Source organism: Papio anubis, chromosome 8 (assembly GCF_008728515.1).
Source record: "Papio anubis isolate 15944 chromosome 8, Panubis1.0, whole genome shotgun sequence".
In the NCBI taxonomy this organism is placed as follows: domain Eukaryota; kingdom Metazoa; phylum Chordata; class Mammalia; order Primates; family Cercopithecidae; genus Papio; species Papio anubis.
In genome coordinates this window covers 77,220,839-77,242,372 of record NC_044983.1, presented here as the reverse complement: position 1 = coordinate 77,242,372, position 21,534 = coordinate 77,220,839, and the positions used below count along the sequence as shown (strand labels likewise).

At 40.0% G+C, this 21,534-nt stretch overlaps 3 pseudogenes; 2 read left to right on the top strand and 1 right to left on the bottom strand.

Annotated features, from left to right (window-relative positions):
• Positions 1-1,100: 1,100 nt before the first annotated feature.
• Positions 1,101-20,441, top strand: LOC101018821 (annotated as a pseudogene).
• On the top strand, positions 1,102-3,397 carry LOC101021281 (annotated as a pseudogene).
• Positions 9,266-9,614, bottom strand: LOC116276371 (annotated as a pseudogene).
• Positions 20,442-21,534: the final 1,093 nt, after the last annotated feature.

Here is a 21,534-nt window from a genome sequence, read left to right as displayed (position 1 = left end):
CAAAGAAACATATATCACTTTTATTCCCCTATTGTTTCATTATTTCTGTTTCATTAATTTCTACCTTTTTTTTTTCTTTTTTCTTTTTCTTTTCTTTTCTTTTCTTTTTTTTTTTTTTGAGATGGAGTCTTACTCTGTCATCCAGGCTGGACTACAGTGGCGCAATCTCGGCTCACTCCAACCTCTACCTCCCGAGTTCAAGCGATTCTCCCACCTCGGTCTCCTGAGCAGCTGGGATTACACGCACTTGCTATCATGATCAGCTAATTTTTGTATTTTTTGTAGAGACAGGGTTTCACCGTGTGGGCCAGGCTGGTCTCGAACTCCTGACCTCAGGTGATCCACCCGCCTTGGCCTCCCGAAGTGTTGGGATTACAGGCATGAACTACTGTGCCTGGTCAATTTCTGCCCTTGTATTATCTCCTTCTCTCTGCTTTTAAAAAAGATTTTCTCTGATGTTCTTTTTCCAATTCCTCACAAAGGATGGGAACTTACTGTTTTTAATTTACTTATTTGGATGTGATTTTTTATGATCTTTATTTTGACACAATTTAAAACACAGGCAAGTTCCAAACATAGTATATATAACTTTTCCATAGACTTTACCCAAATGCACCAATTATTTACCTTTGCCCTGTTTGCTTTATCATTTGCAGTCCCCCTCTGTCCACATATATGCACATATTTATGTGTGTGTGCTTGCTTGTGTGTGTGTGTACTTAACTAATTTTTGGTCAGCTTGATCTATCAGTTTTTGAGACAGATGTGTTAAAATCTCACACTATTGTGTGGTTTTATTCATTTTTTCCTTATAATTCTAATGGTTTTGCGGAGTAGTATATGATCAGGTGCATAGAATTTCTGTATTGTTACATGCTTTTTATGAATGTTGCCTTAAATCCTATTTTGAATTATAATAATATCATTTCACTAGGTTTTTTTGGTGAATATTTCACTATTATGTCTTGTTTTTATCCCTTTATATTCAACTTTTCTATGTTGTTTTGTTTTAGGATGTCTCTTATAAGCAGCATAGAGCTAGACTTTGTTTTTTAAATCCAGTTTTGTACTCTCTCTCTTTTATAGATGTGCTAAACCCTTTATTTGACCAAGAAGATATCATATGTTATAAACTTTACCATAAATCTGGTGACAGATGAAGAAGGAGAAACAAATGTGACTATTCAACTATGGGATTCTGAAGGTAGGCAAGAAAGACTCATTGAAGAAATCAAGAACGGGAAAGTCAAAGTGCTCAAACAAAAGGACAGTCTTCTCCAGGCATCAATGCCTATTGATAGAAATATCCTAATGCTTATATTACCACCAATACTATTGAACAAATCTACATTTAGTTGTAAGATTGAATTACAGGTGTTTCAAACAGCATGGAAGAGAGCTTTGCCAGTAATTCTTGGGAAAGTTAACACAGTTTTTTTTTGTTGTTTGTTTGTTTGTTTAATGCCATTTTGTGGATTTCTTTTGTCTCAGATTGTGGCATTGCCTGAGGCACAAGCTTTTGGATTTGTAATGAACTGCACGTGCCCAGGAAGGGGGGGGCTATCTCTTTGCTCTGCTTCTACATGGAACTTTCATGCTGGCCATTTTGATGACTTACACACTAACATTATTGCCCCTGATCACGATGCCTGTCAATTTTATATATACAGTAATATATTAGGGTTGTCAGGTACATTTCAAATCCCTGTTTCTAAAATTGTGTCAACACTCCTTTTCATACTTTATCAGTATCAGTTGAAATAGTCATCAAGCGTAGAATACCTGAAAGAGCAAACTTCTTAGAATAATTAGACCTCTGAGTTTTCTTTTAATGTTCATAGGGATTTATTTGACTTTCAGAGTTCGATTAATGTTTCTAAAAACAGATAACCTAGAAGTGCTTTTGTTGAGTCTCTTAGTTCCTGCTTCACATTTCTCATTTGGGCACTTTTTTGCTAAAGTTTGTATGCTGTGTCTTCTTGACTGTTGCTATTGACAGTTGGTTGTTAAATAGTTTCTTAGCCCTTGCCATTATTCAGCTGTCTTTTCCAAGTCCAAGGCAAACTTAGCCTCTGTGGCTCCTTTTACAGGAGCTGTGTGTTCTGGATGTGAAATGTTACTGTTCCTTTCGGTCTTACAAGGCTAAGAAAAGCTGTACCCTTATCTTAGAAGATAAGAGAAAAAGAAATTGCCAAGCCTAACAATTAAAGCATTGCTGAATTCCTACTCATGCACTGTGGGAGAGTCAAAGAATAACTAAAATGATGTCCATTCATAATCCACTTATGATCTAATAAAAACGTTGACATGGGGTGAGGAAGAATACATGTGTGTATATACTCAACACCATAAATGTTAAGCATCCAATGAGTGCTTCCAACAGTAGAATGCTACACAGGAGATCAGAGGAAGGAGGTAACTTTTCAGTTCTGTTGGTTTGAGAATGTTTTATGGAGTACAATGTGAATATGATATTATTTTGGTAGCAAAATGTAAGATCTTATTAGCTATCCTGGACACTCCACCCCTGACCAGCTGCCATGGTGTATATATAATTATATTAGGTGAGAGTCCACTTAAATCATTAACTATTAACTGAGAATATCTTGGCATGTAGAAACCAAAACTTGTTTTAATGAAGAGAGAGGTCATTTAAAAGAAGTCAACTCCAAAGACTAAGCGCAGTTGGCAAGATGCCCGTGATTTCTGGGGAGGGAAATTGCCCACTCATTTCTGTGGTGGACTCTCTTTATTATGCAAATACAGGGCAAGTAAGCACTGTCATCCTTGCCTTTGGGAAAGGATAACAGACCTTCTTGTGGCTTCACAAAGGCCACCCTTCCCTAGAACTCTCTTGTGTCCACTCAGCTGTCTGGGGAGGTGTCAGGGGCATTGGATCTCACCTGCCTTTCATTCTGAGATTCAGCGTAATTACAACCTCTCTCATAGATGGGAGTCAGCTGACAAGAAAGGATACCAAAGGCTTCCAAGAGGGAACTTCCCTTAGGGAAGGTCGGAAGAGTGAGGAGCTGGACACCATGCCAGGAAGCAGAGTTTGTGCTGCTGGTCCCTGCCCCCGATGACACCTGGGCACAGCAGATGTTCTTAGGGTTAGGAACAGTGGCTGCAGATTGGACCAGAGTTTTAAACATTGCCCCTTTGGGAACTCAGGGTTAACTCATCCTGTACTGAGGTCTCTGCAGCTTTCTGAACCACTTTCACAACTTTGGACCAAAGATCCCTTGGATTTGTGAGACCAGTTTGCAGCTTTGCCACAATCGAATCTGAACACTGAGACTTCCCTGTGTACCGGCAGATTTTGCATTTCACTTTCTTTCTTTTTTTTTGTTTTTGTTTTTGAGACGGAGTCTCGCTCTGTCGCCCAGGCTGGAGTGCAGTGGCCGGATCTCAGCTCACTGCAAGCTCCGCCTCCCGGGTTCACGCCATTCTCCTGCCTCAGCCTCCCGAGTAGCTGGGACTACAGGCGCCCGCCACCTTGCCCGGCTAGTTTTTTGTATTTTTTAGTAGAGACGGGGTTTCACCGTGTTAGCCAGGATGGTCTCGATCTCTTGACCTCGTGATCCCCCCGTCTCGGCCTCCCAAAATGCTAGGATTGCAGGCTTGAGCCACCGCGCCCGGCCGCATTTCACTTTCAGCAGGCATTTGGAAGCAGAATGGCCTCTTTGGACTGAAAAAATCTAGGTTACTTGAGAACAATTATGAGGCAGATGCTAAGGTCTCTAGAAAAAAACTAGGCTTCTTGCTCACCTGACACAGGTAGCTTGAAATGTTATCATTCAAAGGAATAAGATAGGTAATATTTAATCTCTCTTGCTTCAAATTGGTTATACTGATTTTAACGGCTTTGCCAAATCAGTGGGACCACATTCATTTAAAAAGGTTAAAAGATGATGGATGACATTTCTGCAAAAGCCTGGAAAATTTTATTTAGTTATGAATTAACACTTGTCATCATGCAGTTGGCAAGATTTTTAAGATGATTGACAATGAAGAACAAAATAGCTAGTTTCTGAAGGCTTGTCTTTAAAAAATAAAAAAAAATCATTTAATAGGCAAATAGAGATATCCAAACCAGATACCTAAGGCATCATTCTTTAGACAACTAAGACAAGTTTCTTGCTCTTTGTGGGGTGTGGGAATTGGGTCCACAGTTCACATCATTCATCTCTGGGAAGTGTTTCATTGGCAACATGATTGTGACAACATCTTGTTCTTTGATTAAATGCAGAAAAACAATCACTTCCTAAGTAAGGAGCCAAATAGCTCACTTTTCTGGTCCTGCTGTGGCTGGGACATCTTATATCTGTGCAACAGTTTTTGCGTGATGATGATGTATGTACCATGATGCTGCCCCTTCAAGAAGCGGAAACATTTTAAGGACCATAAACTAGTCCTTGTACCTCATATAATGCTACCTCCTTGTGCCGTACATTTGCTGCGTGCAGACTTTTGTAGGACCAAAGGGAAAATTTCCCCTTTGTTCTCTGAATGTTTGCTGAAAATCAACTGACAAAAGAAAGATTAATTGGAGAGAAGGATACAAATTTATTTGATCATAGTTTTAAGTGACATGGGAGCCTTCAGAATGAAGACCCAAGATACAGGGGAACAGTCCATTTTTATGTTTAGGTTCAAGCAAAATATACCCAGCTGCGCAGAAACAGGATTGGACCAAAACTATATAATGTAATGCTAATAGACTGAGTGGGGAAACCCAGCAAAGCCTGTCTGTTCAGATTTTGTTTGGCCTCTCCCTGGTGCATTCCTTCCTTCTGTGCATTGGGCAAGACCCTCTCTGGAATGGGGTCTTGAGACCTACAATCAGAAGAAGTGGGTTGGATAATTTCTTTATGGTCTGTTTTTACACAAAAAGTTGTGGGGATTAGAATAATATTTTTGAGTTTCTGGGACCTGCCTTGGGGAAGAAGAATTCCAGTTTCTAAGGCAAGCCTTGAGGGAGAATGTGGGGCCAGAGACAGGAAAGCAAGAGGGGTCAAATCACTTTTTTTCTGTGAGGCTGCTTCTGAGGCCTTCATTTTGGGGTGTCGTTTTCTGAGCCCCAACACTTTGGAGTCAGTGTGTTTCACTGCTCTGCTTTTGCTGTGTGACCGGTGACCTGTGTGAGGAAAAATCATTTACCTTCTCTGAGCCTCAGTTTCTTCATCTGTGTGATGAAGGTAATTATACATACCTCAGGCAATATTTAACAAAAATAATGCATATAAAAACACAATTGCTGAAAGCATAGTAAGTCCTCGATAAGTGGTATCTAAATACATCATTGAGGAAAAGGGCAGTTAGTTCTGGCAACTGATTTTTTTTTTTTTTTTTTTTAAGTACTATAAGTTTACCACGTATTGCTTTGGCAAATAAAAGCTACTCAACCGAAGTCATATCTCCAATTTGTGTTTTGTCAAAATGTTACTATGGAAAAATGAGAGAAAGGGTAAAGAAAGAGAAATGGGAAAAGGTGCGTGAATGGAAGAGTAAAGAAGAAAAGAGAAAAAGAAAGAGGAATTGAATTTTAAAAAGATTTAGAGAAGAAAGGACAAGCAGAAGAAAAGAAGTTAGAAGAACCAGAACTGAGAAAGAAAAGGCCAGATCTGAGTCTCCTGCGCTGGTGAAGACCTGGGCCAGGCCTCAAGCAGAGCCTCGCAGGGCACAGCTGGGGGCGGGGCCCAGCAAAGCAACCACGCCCCCTCATTGACGGCTTACGAAGCCGGGTCCTTTTGGTCCCGGGCAGCCCCTCTGCCTCCCAAAGCACTGAGGCCGGATAGCACCGGGCACCCAGCTAGCAGGACGCCCTTCGACTCGAAGTGAGACCCCTGTTTTCCCCGCCTCACTCGCCACCCTCTCCGGGTTCGGCTGGTGCTTCCCCCTGCAGGGCCCGGGACGAGCGCTGCCTGCGGTGCGCGGTCAGTCCCTGGGGCGGAGGCTGCATTTGGGTGACCCCTGCCTGCCACGTTATCTGGAACTGCCCTGGGGTGACCAGAAACAGTCCTGACGTTGGGGTAGCGGTTCGCAGACATCGCACTTAACCCCTATGGCAGCTTCTGTGGAATCATTGCCTGTTTTCATTTTCCCTACTCTGAAAAGTTGAGAGAAACTTGGTGCATCCCAGGCTCAGGTAGTCACCATAAGTGGTGGGGCAGCGCCCGGATGATTGGCAGCGCCAGTCGCGCTGCTAAGGACAGGTGGCCCACAGATGGCAGAGAGATCACTTACAGGTAGTCACCCTAAGAGACGGGGCAGCGCCAGTCGCACTGCTGGGGACAGGTGGCGAGAGGAAGATGGCCTGGCTCCCATGCTGGGAAGGCTGTGACCAGGACAGAAACAGCAGGAAACAGTTCAGGTGTCTATGGATTTGGGAAAATGAAAGTGAGTAAATACGGCCCCTTTACATCAAGAAATGTACTTGTGATATGATATATACGTGTATATCAGAATAAATGTATTACATATATGTATACACATATACATATATGTTTTCACCAACCATTACTGGCTCATAACTCCCATAAGCCCTTGTTACAGTCTTGTGTTATAATGTGGGGCACTGCAGCCCCCCAGAAAAATGAATTTCTTTCTTTGACCTTCTTCTGCCCTCCTTTCATCTGCTGCTTTTTCTCCCCAAGGTAGGGATCTTCCCCTACCTTTCTGTCTTGTAGCTGGCTATAAATAAATTCTCTGGCCTATCTTGTCTGATTGTAAGTCATAAGACTCCCATTTCGGACAGGGCCCTGCTCCATACCCAGGAGGAAGGAATGCTGCAAAGGGGAACCGAGAAGAATCTGAACAGACAGGCCTCAGTGGGTTTCCCCGGTCTATTACTGTTAGATCATGCTGATTTTGTGGGATGATATTCCTACACAATTATCTATCAATCATGCTTATCCAATGAAGTCCAGACTCAGGCCCTCAGTTGCTGTCTACTCAAGTAACTTACATGTTTATATCTACAGATCAAACCTCTCTTCTGAGCTCAGGATCCATCTATTCAGCTGCATAATTGACATCTTTTGATTTCACGAAGGCCTCATATCTCTGCTACTTGAACTCTTAATTTTCCAACCTCTTTCCCACATCCCAAACTCGACTCTTTTTTTGTTACTCCCTGTTCAGTAGATGTGACTGTTATGCATTCACTTGCCAGACTGGAAAATTTGGGCATCCTTGAACTCTGCCTCGCCCTCATACTCCATAACCAGTCTGTTACTGAGTCTCCCCAGTTTTATCTTTCCAAACAGATATCTCTTGACTCCCTTAGCTTCTCCACCAGCAAAACTTCCCTCCTGAGGTTTCAGCCAATTACCAGCCAATTATCCTCCACACTACTGCATGCTGAATGTAAATAGTTTAACTGTCTACCCATACCCACTTTCTGCCTGTCTGTTCAGTAGCCACAGTGAAGTGATTCCTCAAGTGTCTCCCATCAAATTCTTATCCCTGAGGTCCTATAAGGGATGAACCCTACTACTTCCCCAGCTTTATCCCTCCTGATTCTCTTGACCTCTGAGCTGTCACACTTAGGCCCTTCAGTTAGTCTTCAGGCACCAGGCATCCTGCAGTTGAGTGAGTTCATGCGTGTTCACTTGTTCTTCTCACCTTAGTTTAATCTTGTCGTCAGGGAAACCTGATCCGATGACTAAGTCCAGGTGAAAGCTCCCGTTAGATGCTTCTCATTGCACTTGTCCTCCTTAGCCTTGATTATTACCGTTGTGATTTTGCATGTGGTCTGTGCATTTTTTATTAGTATCTGAGTCCCCTCCTAGAGAGTAAGTATGAATGGGACCTGGTTTTCCTCCCCATGGTGCAGTGTACAGCATGTAATAGGTATTCAGCAAACATCTATTGAAGGGTAAAACACATAGTGACTTCTGGGTGGAGAATCCCTAGAAGAGAGGGTAGCTTTTGAAATGGGCCCTGAAGGATTGGTCGGAGTGACATTAGTGCTGTTAGAAGGTGGAGGTGTGAGTGGCTTGAGTCATTTCTGGCAGGAAAGTGGGTGCAGCTTGAAAACGTCTAGTTCTGTCAAGACTAGTGGAGCAGAATGGGTGTCCGAATGAAAAAAAAGTTTGGTAACAATTTTTTTTTTTTTTTTTGAGATGGATTCTCGATCTGTCACCAACAATTCTTGAAGATCTCTAAGGAGTTACTCATATAACTCAGAGAGTGGCCTCCTTTTTAATTTTTTTTTAAATTCCTTTATCAGGAAGAAAAAGCAACAGGCAGAAACTCACTGTATCGGTCCTTTCCCCTCCTTTCCTCTCCTGTCTCTTTTCCTATAAATAATGTGAGTCCCAAGATAGGGATTTCTGAGTATCTTCAAGATGCAGCTCTGTGTTAGCTATTCTCAATTGCAAAGGAGACAAAACTAGGGTTGCTTTATATTGAGGCCACATTTTTGGAATCTGACAGCTTAAAAAGCTTCACTGTGCTAGATACAGTCTTCAGAGTATGGTCAAGCCATCGACAAGTTATTCTAGTCTTCGGAAGTCAGTGGAGAGTTGGACACTTCAGAACACAAATATATGTTGTTGTTTTTTCTCCTCTCTAATCTCAGAGAAATACATTTCATTTTTTTCTTTTTTATTATTCTTTTGGTCCCGGAATTTTCTTTCCTCAGAATGTCATAATAGAAAGAACAATGGAATTTAAAATCAGTTCAAATTCTTACTGTGTTATTTCTCTCTATTATCTTGCGTACAGAAGTTCTCATCTCTAACCCTTAAATTCTTGATCTTTATAACCTTATTAAAAAATACGTCTCCTATGTAGAGCACCTGCCTGCCTGGCATTTAGTTAGTACATGTGCCTTTTGCTCCTTCCTTTCAAAGCTTCTTTTATTTCAGTATTCCTAGTGTTCTTTCTTTTATCTTCACTTTATCCTTCACTCAGACATTTACTTATCTATTAAAATGTTTCTTGTGTCCTTTTTCTCTATTTCCTAAACCAGTGTTTTGTTGATTTTTTTTTTTTTTTTTTTTTTTTTTTTTTTGCCTAAACTCCCTTTATTTCACCCAGTTATGCAAATTGCGAGGCCAGGGACATGACCACAAACAGTTAAGGTTTAATTCACATGAATAAGCTTTCTTTCTCATGAAAATACTGTGTGTCACTTCTCACTTGGTCTAACACCCACCCTATCTAGCACAGATACACTCAACATGCAATATTAAGTACAATTTTTATTTTATTTTTCTCCAGAGAATAGTCCGTCTTCAGTCTTTAAGGACTAAGCTCCTTACATGGGCTTTGGTGGGGGCCGTGGGGCAGCACCCGCAGGTCTAAATCAGGGTGGGGGTGTTCAATCCTTGAGGGCTTCACGAGATCAATTCCTGACTACTTTGCTGTGAATTGCACAACTCACACAGTAACGTAGCTTCACATATGGTTCGGGAAGCACATAGGCTTCGAAGACGCTCACTTCAGAAATGTCTCTGACTGCTGCGGCCTCCACTACGTCCTGAATGATAAATTTCTTAACGGCCTTGTCCTTGGGCATGCATCGGGCACAGTTTGTGCCGGGAATAGGCTGCACGTGGCTGCAGCCCTTTTTTGGTACAACCGTTGTTCCCTCTTTTCTTTGTCATCTTGGAGGAACGCACCGGAGATTGTGTTTTGTTTTTTAACGTGTTATGGTATGAACACATTTGGAGACAATTTAATAGAAATTTTTTAAAACATTTCTGCATTAGTAGTGAAGTAATCCAGGTAGAAAGTGTTCTTTAATTGGTCTAGGAGTAAATCTTGGAAAAAAAATTGAACTCTGGAATAGGGCAGGGGGTAAATACGAAATGAAAGTCTGTTGCTAATTAAGATTTTTTTTGTGTGAAGAAAACTATTCTATAATTAAGACTTTTAGAGAATTCTAACTACTTTGTGCTGACATGTGTTAAATATTTTCGGAAGATGGCTGATCCTTGGCAGGAAGGCATAGATTAGGCAGTAACCCCAGCAAGACAAGCTGAAGAGGTATGAATTAAAACTTTGTCAGCCATAATGTGACGGGTGTGAAGCGTGTGGTTGCCTTATTAAATAAAACATGTATTTTGTTCAGTCTGCATTTGTTTTCCTTTTACTAAACACTTCACAGTGAGTACTTCAATTTTATATCATTAAACGTCTTGTGATGACAGTTGCGCAGCTAAAATAGGATGTTAAATTATATAATTCCATACCTAAAAGGTCATAATTATTGAAGCCTTATGTTATAAACATTTTTATGAGAAATTCTTAAGAATATCTTTTTTTTTTTTTTTTTTTGAGATGGAGTTTCACTCTTGTTGCCTAGGCTGGAGTGCAGTGGCATGACCTCGGCTCACTGCAACCTCCGTCTCCCAGGTTCAAGCGATTCTCCTGCCTCAGCCTCCCGAGTAGCTGGGATTACAGGCACATGCCACAACACCTGGCTAATTTTGTATTTTTAGTAGAGATGGGGTTTCTCCATGCTGGTCAGGCTGGCCTTAAACTCCGGACCTCAGGTGATCTGCCTGCCTTGGCCTCCCAAAGTGCTGGGATTACAGGCGTGAGCCACCGCACCCAGCCAAGAATATCTTTAAGGAATGTTATTTAAAGTCAGATTGAATGTTTTAAATCATTTTTGTGTTTTATCTTTTTGTTTGATTTAAAATTACTTATGCTTTTTTATTTGCCTGCCAAAAACCCTTTTTGGGTGGTTCGTGATACTCTTAAAAATGAAGTGAATATTATCCTGAAAAGTTCTCCAGTTGATTTGGTAACTGCTACTGACCAAAAAGTTGAAAAAATGCTTATCTCTTCCATAAAGGAAAAGTATCCATCACACAGGTATTTCTTATTTCCATTTCAAATGACAAAATGAAATCTAAGTTGGAGTCACTTATACTAGGCAAGCATTTTGATTTTAGACACAGAAATTGACTTCAGTTAGCTTAAGCTGAAAAGGGATTTATGTTGTGGGTGTGGGCTCCTTGGGCCAGAACCATGGGAGGGAGGAGGAGTATCTGAGGGGACACAGGAGCTATGGCTGAGGCAGCCACTGGTACCCTCACTCCTGACTCTGATGGTTTGAATACTTTCTAACTAACCTTTTATCTTTACCTCATTAGTTTAAGATTACAAATTCTGGGCAGGGATATGCAGTTTCTGAGCTTAGGTGCTTTGCATATGCTCAAGCTGACAGGGAGTAGGAAAGAGGAATATTTGGATTCCTTCATAGTAAAAGGAATGAATGGTTGGGTGCTGGGAAGCTAACATGACAAACGTCTGCTGTTGGCATGATTTAAAAGTTCAATTTCATTCTCTGTATCGTAAACTTCTTTATATGGTAAAGTGGCAGTAGCTCTAGAGAGTCTGAGAGAAAATCCTGAAATTTGGGCTCTTTTACAGGCACAGAAATTTAACAGAAACATTATCATGCTAAACTGTTAGCACTGTGATTCTGGACTTCTTCCTAGTCATGTCATCGGGCATTCCTGGTGTTTTTAGCCATTGAGAAGAAAAAATGTTTTAAGCCGTGGCTAAGTATATTTCTTCTGAATAAAAAGATTTATAGCTAAGAGAAAAAGAGATAAATGGAGATGATGATAGTAGTTATTAAGACAGTTCAGTTTTAAATGAAAGAAAATAACTAGAAAAGAAAATAGGAAAGAAGAAAACCAGTGAACTCTAGTATCACTTATGGGATTTCCATAAGATTTAGTTAGAAACAAGTTACCAAGTGTAGGCTCTGCCTCTTGATGGGAGTATTAGAGAGTGTCTGGACCCATTTTTTAAATCATGGCATTTCCTTAATGATTTCTCATCTCCAAAATATGCTCGTCTGGTGTGTGTGTGCGCACGCAGGAACATGCATGTGCCATTACTTATTCTGGTACTACATTTTATAATTTTTTTTTTTTTTTTTTTTGAGACAGAGTCTTGCTCTGTCACCCAAGCTGGAGTGTAATGGTGCGATCTCGGTTCACTGCAACCTCCACCTCACGGATTCAACCAATTTTCCTGACTCAGCCTCCTGAGTAGCTGGGACTACAGGTGCATGCTACCACGCCCAGCTAATTTTTGTATTTTCAGTAGAGAGGGGTTTTACCATATTGGTCAGGCTGGTCTTGAACTCCTGACCTCAGGCGATCCACCTGCCTTCGCCTTCTAAAGTGCTGGGATTACAGGCGTGAGCCACCATGCCCAGCCACATTTAAAAATTTTGAATTCTGTAATTTTTCTCATGACTTTGTTCTCAGTAAAATAAAATAAAGCTTCCCCCCCACTGTTATCAGTCTTTATAGGGACAAAGAAGCAACAATAGAAAAGTAGGGTGCAGATTTTTATATTTTATACAAGACTGTGCAGCTAAGGAAATATCATGGTTTGGACATTGTTAATAGGAGTGTATCCTTCTTGCTTTTAGTTTCAATGGTGAGGAATCTGTGGCAGCCAGGGAAAAAGTGTCTTAACTGACAACGCCACATGGATCATTGACCCTATTGATGGAACGACTAACTTTGTACACAGATATGTTTAAAAAAGTTTAATATAATTGCTCTTTGTATATTACCTGGATAGCCCTTTAGAGTACTCTGTGCAGGAACATATACATTTTAGAGAATCGCATACTTTGTTTATGCATCTTTATTCTAAGAAAGGGTACCTAAAGTGAATAGAGCAAATTGTATTATGCAGACTTCTCATTGGATATGGAGGTGAAGAAATATTAATGGTGTGATCTTTTTACGTGGAGTAGCATGCCCTGGTCACCATTCTTTTCTCACTCTTGGAGCCATATAAAAATTGAAGCAAACAACCTTGCTTCTTTGAGATCGACAAAGAAACTAATGAGGTCACTATTGGAGTGCTGTCAATATAGAATGAGTTCAGTCCAGAAGAGAAAATAGGGTTAAAAATTGGAGGGGTGTTACGTTCAACAGGCTTAGGCTTGAATTCTGGTGTTTTTTAATTGACTTTGTGACTTTGGGCAAGTTAATCTTTTTAAGCCTCAGTTTTTAAAAAGACCATATTAATGTCACCTAATAGAATTGTTTAATGATGGGACTCTATGAGTGGTACATTTATCTTAGAACTTAGTATAATGCCTGGCACAGAGTTTAAGTATATTATATCACCAGAAGAAAGCCCGATGGCATTGCGCATGTGAGTTAAAATGAGTAGCCAACTATGGTGGGATTCCACATAGATGTTACTTTTTTCTTTCCTTTTTATTTTTTTAAGACAGGGTCACACTCTGTCACCCAGGCTGGAGTGCAGTGGCAAGATCATGGCTCACTGCAGCCTCAAATTCCTGGACTCAAATTATGCCCCCACCTCAGCCTCCCAAGCAGCTGGGACTACGAGTGCAAGCCACCACACCAAGTTTGTTTATTTATTTATTTATTTATTTATTTATTTATTTATTTATTTTTGTAGAGATGGGGTCTCACTATGTTGCCCAGGCTGGTCTCAAACTCCTCGCCTCAAAAGCAATCCTCCCACCTTGGCCTCCCAAAGTGCTGGGATTATAGGCTTGGGCCACCACCCCTGGCCCATCAGTGTTACTTCTGAAGTTGCCATGTAGTTGTACATGTCTGTACTATGTACAGAATTGTTAAAATCTATAAAGTTTTATAGACTTTATATACATGATGGTGTTGTATCTTTTAAATGTGGAAAGATGCTTATGGTGTAATGTAAGAGTAGAAGATTGTATGATACAGTGTGTATAGTTTGATCCTATTTTTGTTAAAATAAAAACTCATATATTTAGAGGTTTTTATTTGTAGTAGTTATGTTGACCCTATTTTGCCTTGATCTTGACTCTCTTGTGGGTCAGAAATTTCAAAGTATTTGTTTAAACTGTCATGCAACCGTAAAAATAATGGTGAATAGTCTACTTTTCAGATGTGAAGTTACAGTTTTGGTGTTGGTATAGAGACAAGTAACAGCAATTCTATACAAGGCAGTGCCTGTGTCTACCAGGCTGCAGGAAAAATGATGAAAATAGACTATTTTCTTTTTAAAAATTCACTTTAATTTTCTTAAAATTTACTTTTATTTTTTGAAAAGATATTTTCACATAGTCATTAGATTATGGCATTTGATATTCAAAAGACAGGAAATGGGATACAGTAGAAAGTACCCTTGCCACTTCTCTCCCCAGTTTCTCAGGACCCATCTCTCAGGTGACCATTGCTATCCATTTCTTATGAATCCCTTCAGAGATGTTTCATGCCTGTAGGAGCATCTTGTGTGAATACATGTATTTATATATGTCCCCTTCCCTCCTATTTACTCAACGAGCTGTACACAATACACACTGTTCTGCATCTTAGGTATTGTGGGGAGGAGGGATAAGACTGTTTATAGAAAAAAAATTGTGAGTACTTATATTACGAAAAGATTAATTTTAGTAACTATATAACAATAAGTTTTTGTTTTTTTGTTTTTTTTTTTGAGACGGAGTCTCGCTGTGCTCCCAGGCTGGAGTGCAGTGGCGTGATCTCGGCTCACTGCAAGCTCCGCCTCCCAGGTTCATGCCATTCTCCCACCTCAGCCTCCCAAGTAGCTGAGACTACAGGCGCCCGCCACCACGCCCGGCTAGTTTTTTGTATTTTTAGTAGAGACGGGGTTTCACCATGTTAGCCAGGATAGTCTCGATCTCCTGACCTCGTGATCCACTCGCCTCGGCCTCCCAAAGTGCTGGGATTACAGGCTTGAGCCACCGCGCCCGGCCAACAATAAGTTTTATCTTGGTAAATTTGTGTTTTGTCTTTTTTTAAGATTTCCTTTTGTAGCTGTTTCAATTGGCTTTGTTGTAAATAAGAAGGTATGTTGTTTTAAATGTACAGTTGATTAAATGCCTTGCTTTCATTTTCTGGGAAAGAGTAAATGTATCTTCATAATAAATTCAGATGTCTCTTTTTCAAGTCATATAACTGCATTATTTTGAATATAAGCTACAGGACTGTTAAAATGTTCATGATACATTTCCATTGAAGAAAATTTAATGTTTTCTGAGAATCAGAGGTTGTAAGCAGAAAATACACACAAGTAACCGAAAGTTCAGTATTTAGCCACCAGTATACACGTGAGAGAGTGAAATGGGATAGGAGTTTGTGTGTGATCTAAAATGCTACATGGAAAAATTGGGATTTAAGCTTGGAATGCTTTAATAGGTATCAGTGAAAAGAGCCCTTTAAAGACCGAGAATTAGCAAGGGCCAATGCATGGTGTGAAAATAGCAAGTGTATTGTGGGATCGACACATTATTGAATACTTGTGTCAAAAGTCCAGTAGAGAAAAATCCATAGCTATTGCATTTTCTTGCTGTTTGGCTGTTTGTTTGGTTAAATAGTGAATATGTTTGCTACTATCTCACATCCCTGTTGTTAGGGAATTTTTGATATGTTTGATCAACCTGTACACAAAAACTTTAAAGAAATTTCTGAAAATAAAACACAAATTAGTACAAATGGAAGCTTAGCCCTAGGGTTGTATTAATCCTGAGAACGTCCAAAAGGAGATAAGTGAGCATTTAGTTTATAATCAGCCCTGGGCTGTGTGCTGGCCCTGCCACTGAACTCACAGCTCAGCACAAAGCTGTACGTGTGAACAGGTAAAGATGATATGTGGTGGAACCGTGAAAAAAAAATACTGTGGGAACACAGGATGTCACCGATTCTGCCAAAAGTGGGTTGGGAAAATCTTTATAACAGAAGGGGTCTTAGAAGTTGGTCATGTGAGTTGATCCTTAGAAAATTAGGGCTTTGCCAGATGGGGGGGAAAAAAGAAAAGAAAAAAGGAAAGCATTTTAATACAAAGAACAGCTTGGAGAAGTCGAAGACCATGATGTGTGTGGGGAACGGTGAGATGTTCATGGAGAGGGAAGTGCTGGAAGTGGCCAGGCAGAGGTTAGTTTGGCCTTACTGTAAGGCACAGTGGCCAGTCTATGTGACAAAATTTAGTTTTTTGTTTCTAGGTAGTTGGGAAACAGAAGAGGCTTTGGAGTGGAAAGTGACAAATAATTCTAGCAATGTAGAGATTATACTGGGGTTTGGGTGACTCTGAACTAAGTAGAGGCAGTGAGAACAGCCAAGGAAATGCCAAAATTGGGAAGTGTTTTTAAGATTCAATTTGAAGGAGGAGATTTATGGGGAAGCAATGGGAGGTGATCAGGTAATGAATGATTTTGACCTCCTTGATAGAGATTCTGTAAGACTAGGTTCCAAAGTGTATGTTTTATTATTATTATTATTATTTTGAGACGGAGTCTCGCTGTCACCCAGGCTGGAGTGCAGTGGCATGGTTTTGGCTCACTGCAAGCTCCGCCTCCTGGGTTCACGCCATTCTCCTGCCTCAGCCTCCCGAGTAGCTGGGACTACAGGTGCTGCCACCACACCCGGCTAATTTTTTGTATTTTTAGTAGAGACGGGGTTTCACCATGTTAGCCAGGATGGTCTCGATCTCCTGACCTCGTGATCCACCCGCCTCGGCCTCCCAAAGTGCTGGGATTACAGATGTGAGCCACTGTGCCTGGCCGTATATGTTTTTATCTATGATTAAGGGGTTGATGGGAGCAAAATTATTAAGAAGTTGAATTTGTGGACTGGAAAGGACAATCTGTATGAATATGGAGAGCTACAAGGGAAATGGAAGCAATGGAAGAAGAAAGAAAAGCCTGAGGTACCTAACTTTTAAGGCTGAGGCAGAGAAGAAGGTTCTAAAATAGTGACTCTGAGATGGATTGGTGAGTAAGGTAGAACTGAAAGAGTAATTCTGGAAACATGGAGGTACTGAATTAAGTATTAAATAAGGGTTGATGGTGGCCAGCAATCTCCAATTCTTCAGACAATACATTTGGTCAGGAAAGTTCATTGATATTCTCTGCGGGACTTTCAGAAGAATAAGTGATCAGGGCAGAAGCCAAATTGTAATGTATTAAGAGGAGCACAGGAGATGCAAAGTGTAGACTACTCATCGGCAGTAAACGGAAAAGAGGGAATAACATTTTGAAGCTTTTGTAAGGGAGGGAGAAACTTGGTGAGAAGGTATGAAAAGAAAAATCCAAGAGAAGAGGTATCAGTTGATGGAGCAGTTTTTCAGAGAATATAAGAGAGGGTAGAAAATAGAAAAGCTCTGTCTTCTGGAGCAGGAGGGAGAAAGGAAAGGTGAGTGCTATTACGTCTGCACATAGATAAGATGAGAATAAGAAGGATTCCAGATCTTATTACCTTTTTCTCTGATTAGGCTGGAAAGCATCCTACAGTATAGCCATTTCAATCTGTTATTAGTAATATGTGATATTTTCTTATTAGAGTCTTAGAACAATTAATTGATTTAATGGTCAAAAATACTCAGGTTTGGTAAAGGAAACTTGTTTTTCTTCTGCAGATAGAATTTGGAGTTGTGTACAGTTGTGTGGAAGATAAGATGTACACTACCAGGAAAGGAAAAGGTATGTTTTGTAACGGTCAAAAACTACAGGTTTCACAACAAGAAGGTAGGTTTATTCTCCAAGTTTTAGTGCAATTGATACTGTGTACTCATATTTTATTGTTCTTGTAATGTTTACCTATGGAATTCCCCAGTTGTTACGTGTTTCATAAACTGTGTTTATTTTCTCTTTGTTCTGTTATTTCAACTTCAGTTTTGAATGTGGAGTGGAAATAGGGAAAGCAAATGTAATTGAGCAAACACTTCAGGCTCAGCACTAGATTTGGTGATGGAGATAGGAAGATGATTAAGACTGGCTTCCTACCCTTGTTTGAGTTCATGGTTTATGTGTTAGCCATTGTAGCTAAAATTCCTTATGGAATTCCTCTGATCTGATGCAAATGTGACAGATTACTAGAAAGTAATTTGGGGGAAAAAAAAGTCAATTAAAGCTGGAATCACTTAAAATGATACACATACATTTTATATGAACTGGATGATTGGCATTTGAAGTCTTCTTCCTCTGTGACAGCTGTCGACCTAAAAGGAGAAAGCTCAGGCAAAATTAATATAGAGAGTTTATTCAGGCCAAAGTTGAGGTCTGCAGCCCAGGACGCACTTCCAGATTGTCTTGGAGAGTGCTCTGGAGAACTAAAGAGAGGCTCAAGTTTTTAAACAAAAAAGGATGAATCAGAAGAAGAGGTAATTTCTAATGTTTTTCAGGAATTCTCTTTGGTTTACCAGTATCACATTAATTACTGATTGACTATACATTGTTGCACTATAGCACATATGGCATTTTATGGTTACTTGGCATCAGTTAGTCTACAGCCTGCATAGCAAGTGGCTTCAAGAGGCAATTATTTAGCTCAATGGGGAGTGAGACTGACTGCTGCTGTACTTTAAATGCCTCTCTGGGCCTGATAATTTAAAGGGGCTGACATTCCACAGATAAAAAGTGGGTTTTTTTCTTCTTTCTGACAACCGATTGAAGTTTTGAGTTACCTTTCTTCCGTAAACTCCATCCAACATTTTTCACAGATTGCACTTTGAGATTCTTTTAAGTGCAGCAAAAACTTAAAGATACTTGCAAAGGAATTTGAGTTCAGAATCTTCCTAGACTTTAATTTTTCTCCTCAATCACTTAATTTGAGAGCAGATTTTTAGGTCATTTTCTTTTTATTGAATTCTAAGGCCCCAAAGATTGGATGAGGCAACCTAGTTTTTGAGATGTTAACGTGAAAAAATATGCATCTTAGAACTGAAGGAGGTGGGGCCGGAGGTCCTGGGGCAGATTCTCCTTGGCACTCCTGCATGGAGGAAGCTGCACAAGGATGCCAGCAGGAATGCTCGCACCTCCTACTGGGATGGCCTGCGCAGGACGGGGCGGTCTCTGTGCGGGTGTGCAGGTGTGAGCCATGGTACCCAGGGCCAGATCGCAGAAGGGAGGCTGGGAGGCTAGCCTGAAGACTGGGGTGAGGTCGCCACTCCTTCCTTTCAGGCTGGAGCTACTCTGCTAGAGTTTAAAACTTGAAATGGGACTAAAGGGTAGTATTTATGAGAAAAAGAGTGTAAATCATATCTCACCTCCTCCAGCTTTTTTTTTTTTTTTCATAAGAGACCAAATTAAACTTATGCACTCTCCTCGCTGTTATTGTCCTTCAGTTAGACAGAGTGAGAGCAGAGCGAGACCAGGTCGGAGATGGCGAAGCAACTCATTCCTTTAATGACATTCACACTGATGTCCTATTTTCAAACTATTTGAAAATTGCATCGTTCTGCCTCCAGTACTGGCAGTTTCTCTGTTCTGTGATCAACGTGATTCACAGGAACATTTTGTTAAATGAGCCAAGGGTGTGGAAAATATGACTTTTATATTGGTCTGGGATTAGCTATGAGCTCCAGCATTTTCACTGGAGGAAGTTTCATTTGGGGTTGGAAAAAAAGGCTTTCTACGACTTGCCAGAAAAGGTTCTATGAGACCAGGTCAAGGTGGCCATGCATATCCTAAAGAATGGTTGTGGTAGGCCAGACTGCTGTCAACGGAAGCTGGCGAGGTGGCCGACTTAGCGGCATATGGGTTTGCACTGGCCACGCTGGTGACTCCACTAGGAGCTCTCAGCGTCCTAGTAAGTGCCATTCTTTCTTCATTCTTTCTAAATGAAAGATTTAATCCTTATGGGAAATTTGGATGTTTGCTAAGTGTTTGAGGATCTACAGTTACGATGACTCATCCTCCAAAAGAAGAGGATATTGAAACTAAGTAAAATACCTCACAAGGTAGGTGATCCAGGTTTTGTGGTCTTTGCAACTCTTGTGGTCATTATGGCCATGATAAGAATCTTCCTGGTGGGTCCCTACCATGGACAACGATCTTGTGTATGTAACAATCTGCTCTGTAATTGGCACATTTTCAGTCTCCTGGGTTAAGAGCCTAGGCAGTGCTATCAGAGAGCTGTTTGCTGGAAAGCCTGCACTGCCACATCCCCTGGCCTGTATTCTGCTGCTAAGCCTCATTGTCTGTGTGAACACATAGATTAATTACCTAAATTGGGCCCTGGATATGTTTAACACTTCCATCATGACTCCAATATATTACATATTCTTTACAACATCAGTTTTTAAACTTGTTCAGCTGTTGTTTTTAAGGAGTGGCAAGATATGCCCATTGATGATGTCATTGGTACTTTTGAGTGACTTTACAATAATCGTGGAGATATTCTTGTTGCATGCTTTTAAAGGTGTCAGTTTTAGTCTAGCAAGTCTGCCTGTGTCTCTTCAAAAAGACACAAAAAAAGCAATGAATGGCAATCTCTCTAATATGTAAGAAGTTCTTAATAATAATGAAGACAGCAAAAGTTTAACCTGTGGAATCAAACAACACACCGGTGATAATATCTCCTGAAGAAATGGAATTCTGATGGCTTTTTAACAAAGATGTGATTAAAAGGTTAATCTATAATTCTGTTATAAAGTGAATTTGAATATCAGAATATGTCTGAAAAAGCACTGTTCTCAAATAATGATCTTTAAAGACATCCTCTTAAAGGTTTCACTAATTTGAACTAAGAAATTATTTTTCTGATTTATTTATTTATTTATTTATTTATTTATTTATTTATTTATTTTGGAGACAGAGTCTTGCTCTGAAGCCCAGGCTGGAGTGCAGTGGAATGATCTGGGCTCACTGCAAGCTCCACCTCCAGAGTTCAAGCGATTCTCCTGCTTAGCCGCCCGAGTAGCTGGGACTACAGGCTCATGCCACCATGCCCAGCTAATTTTTTGTATATTTAGTAGAGATGGGGTTTCACTATGTTAACCAGGATGGTCTCAATCTCCTGACCTTGTGATCTGCCCACCCTGGCCTCCCAAAGTGTTGGGTTCACAGGCATAAGCCACCACCCCCGGACCTACTTCTCTGATATTTAAATGATGGTAGCTCACTAAAATGAACTCAGTGCATGACTAATTTCTATTCACATTGTACTACTGTAGAGATATTTTACATTTTGAATCCTTCTCCAAAATCTAAAACTCCTTAAAATGACAGTTTTAAGGCTATAAAAAGTTTTATTTTTTTCATTGGTGATGAAAGTCTGAAATGTACATTTATTTGTCATCCCCACTTCACTAATTCCTAACCATATAGGCTTTTTTATTTTAATAAAGAACAAAATTATCCCCAAATTATCCTGTGATTTACCTTATCTATTATAACAAAATACATATATTTTATATAAAAATTGTAATAAAATGTAATACATATATTTTATATAAAATTATAATTATATAAATATATAAAATAGGTAAAGTAAATCAGAGGATAATTAATCTATATAAAATAGGTAAGGTAAATCATAGGATAATAGAAATATATATGAACCAAAGAAATGTGGTAGCTTTCACAGAAACAACTCTTTTCCTTTTCATAATTATTCTTCACTTTACAAAGTATTAAATTATTTAACTATTAAAAGTAGTACAACAAAAAGAATAAAATGCCTAGGAATATAGCTGTCAAGGGAAGTGAAGGACCACTTCAAGGAGAACTACAAACCACTGCTTAAGGAAATCAGAGAGGATGCAAACAAATGGAAAAACATCCCATGC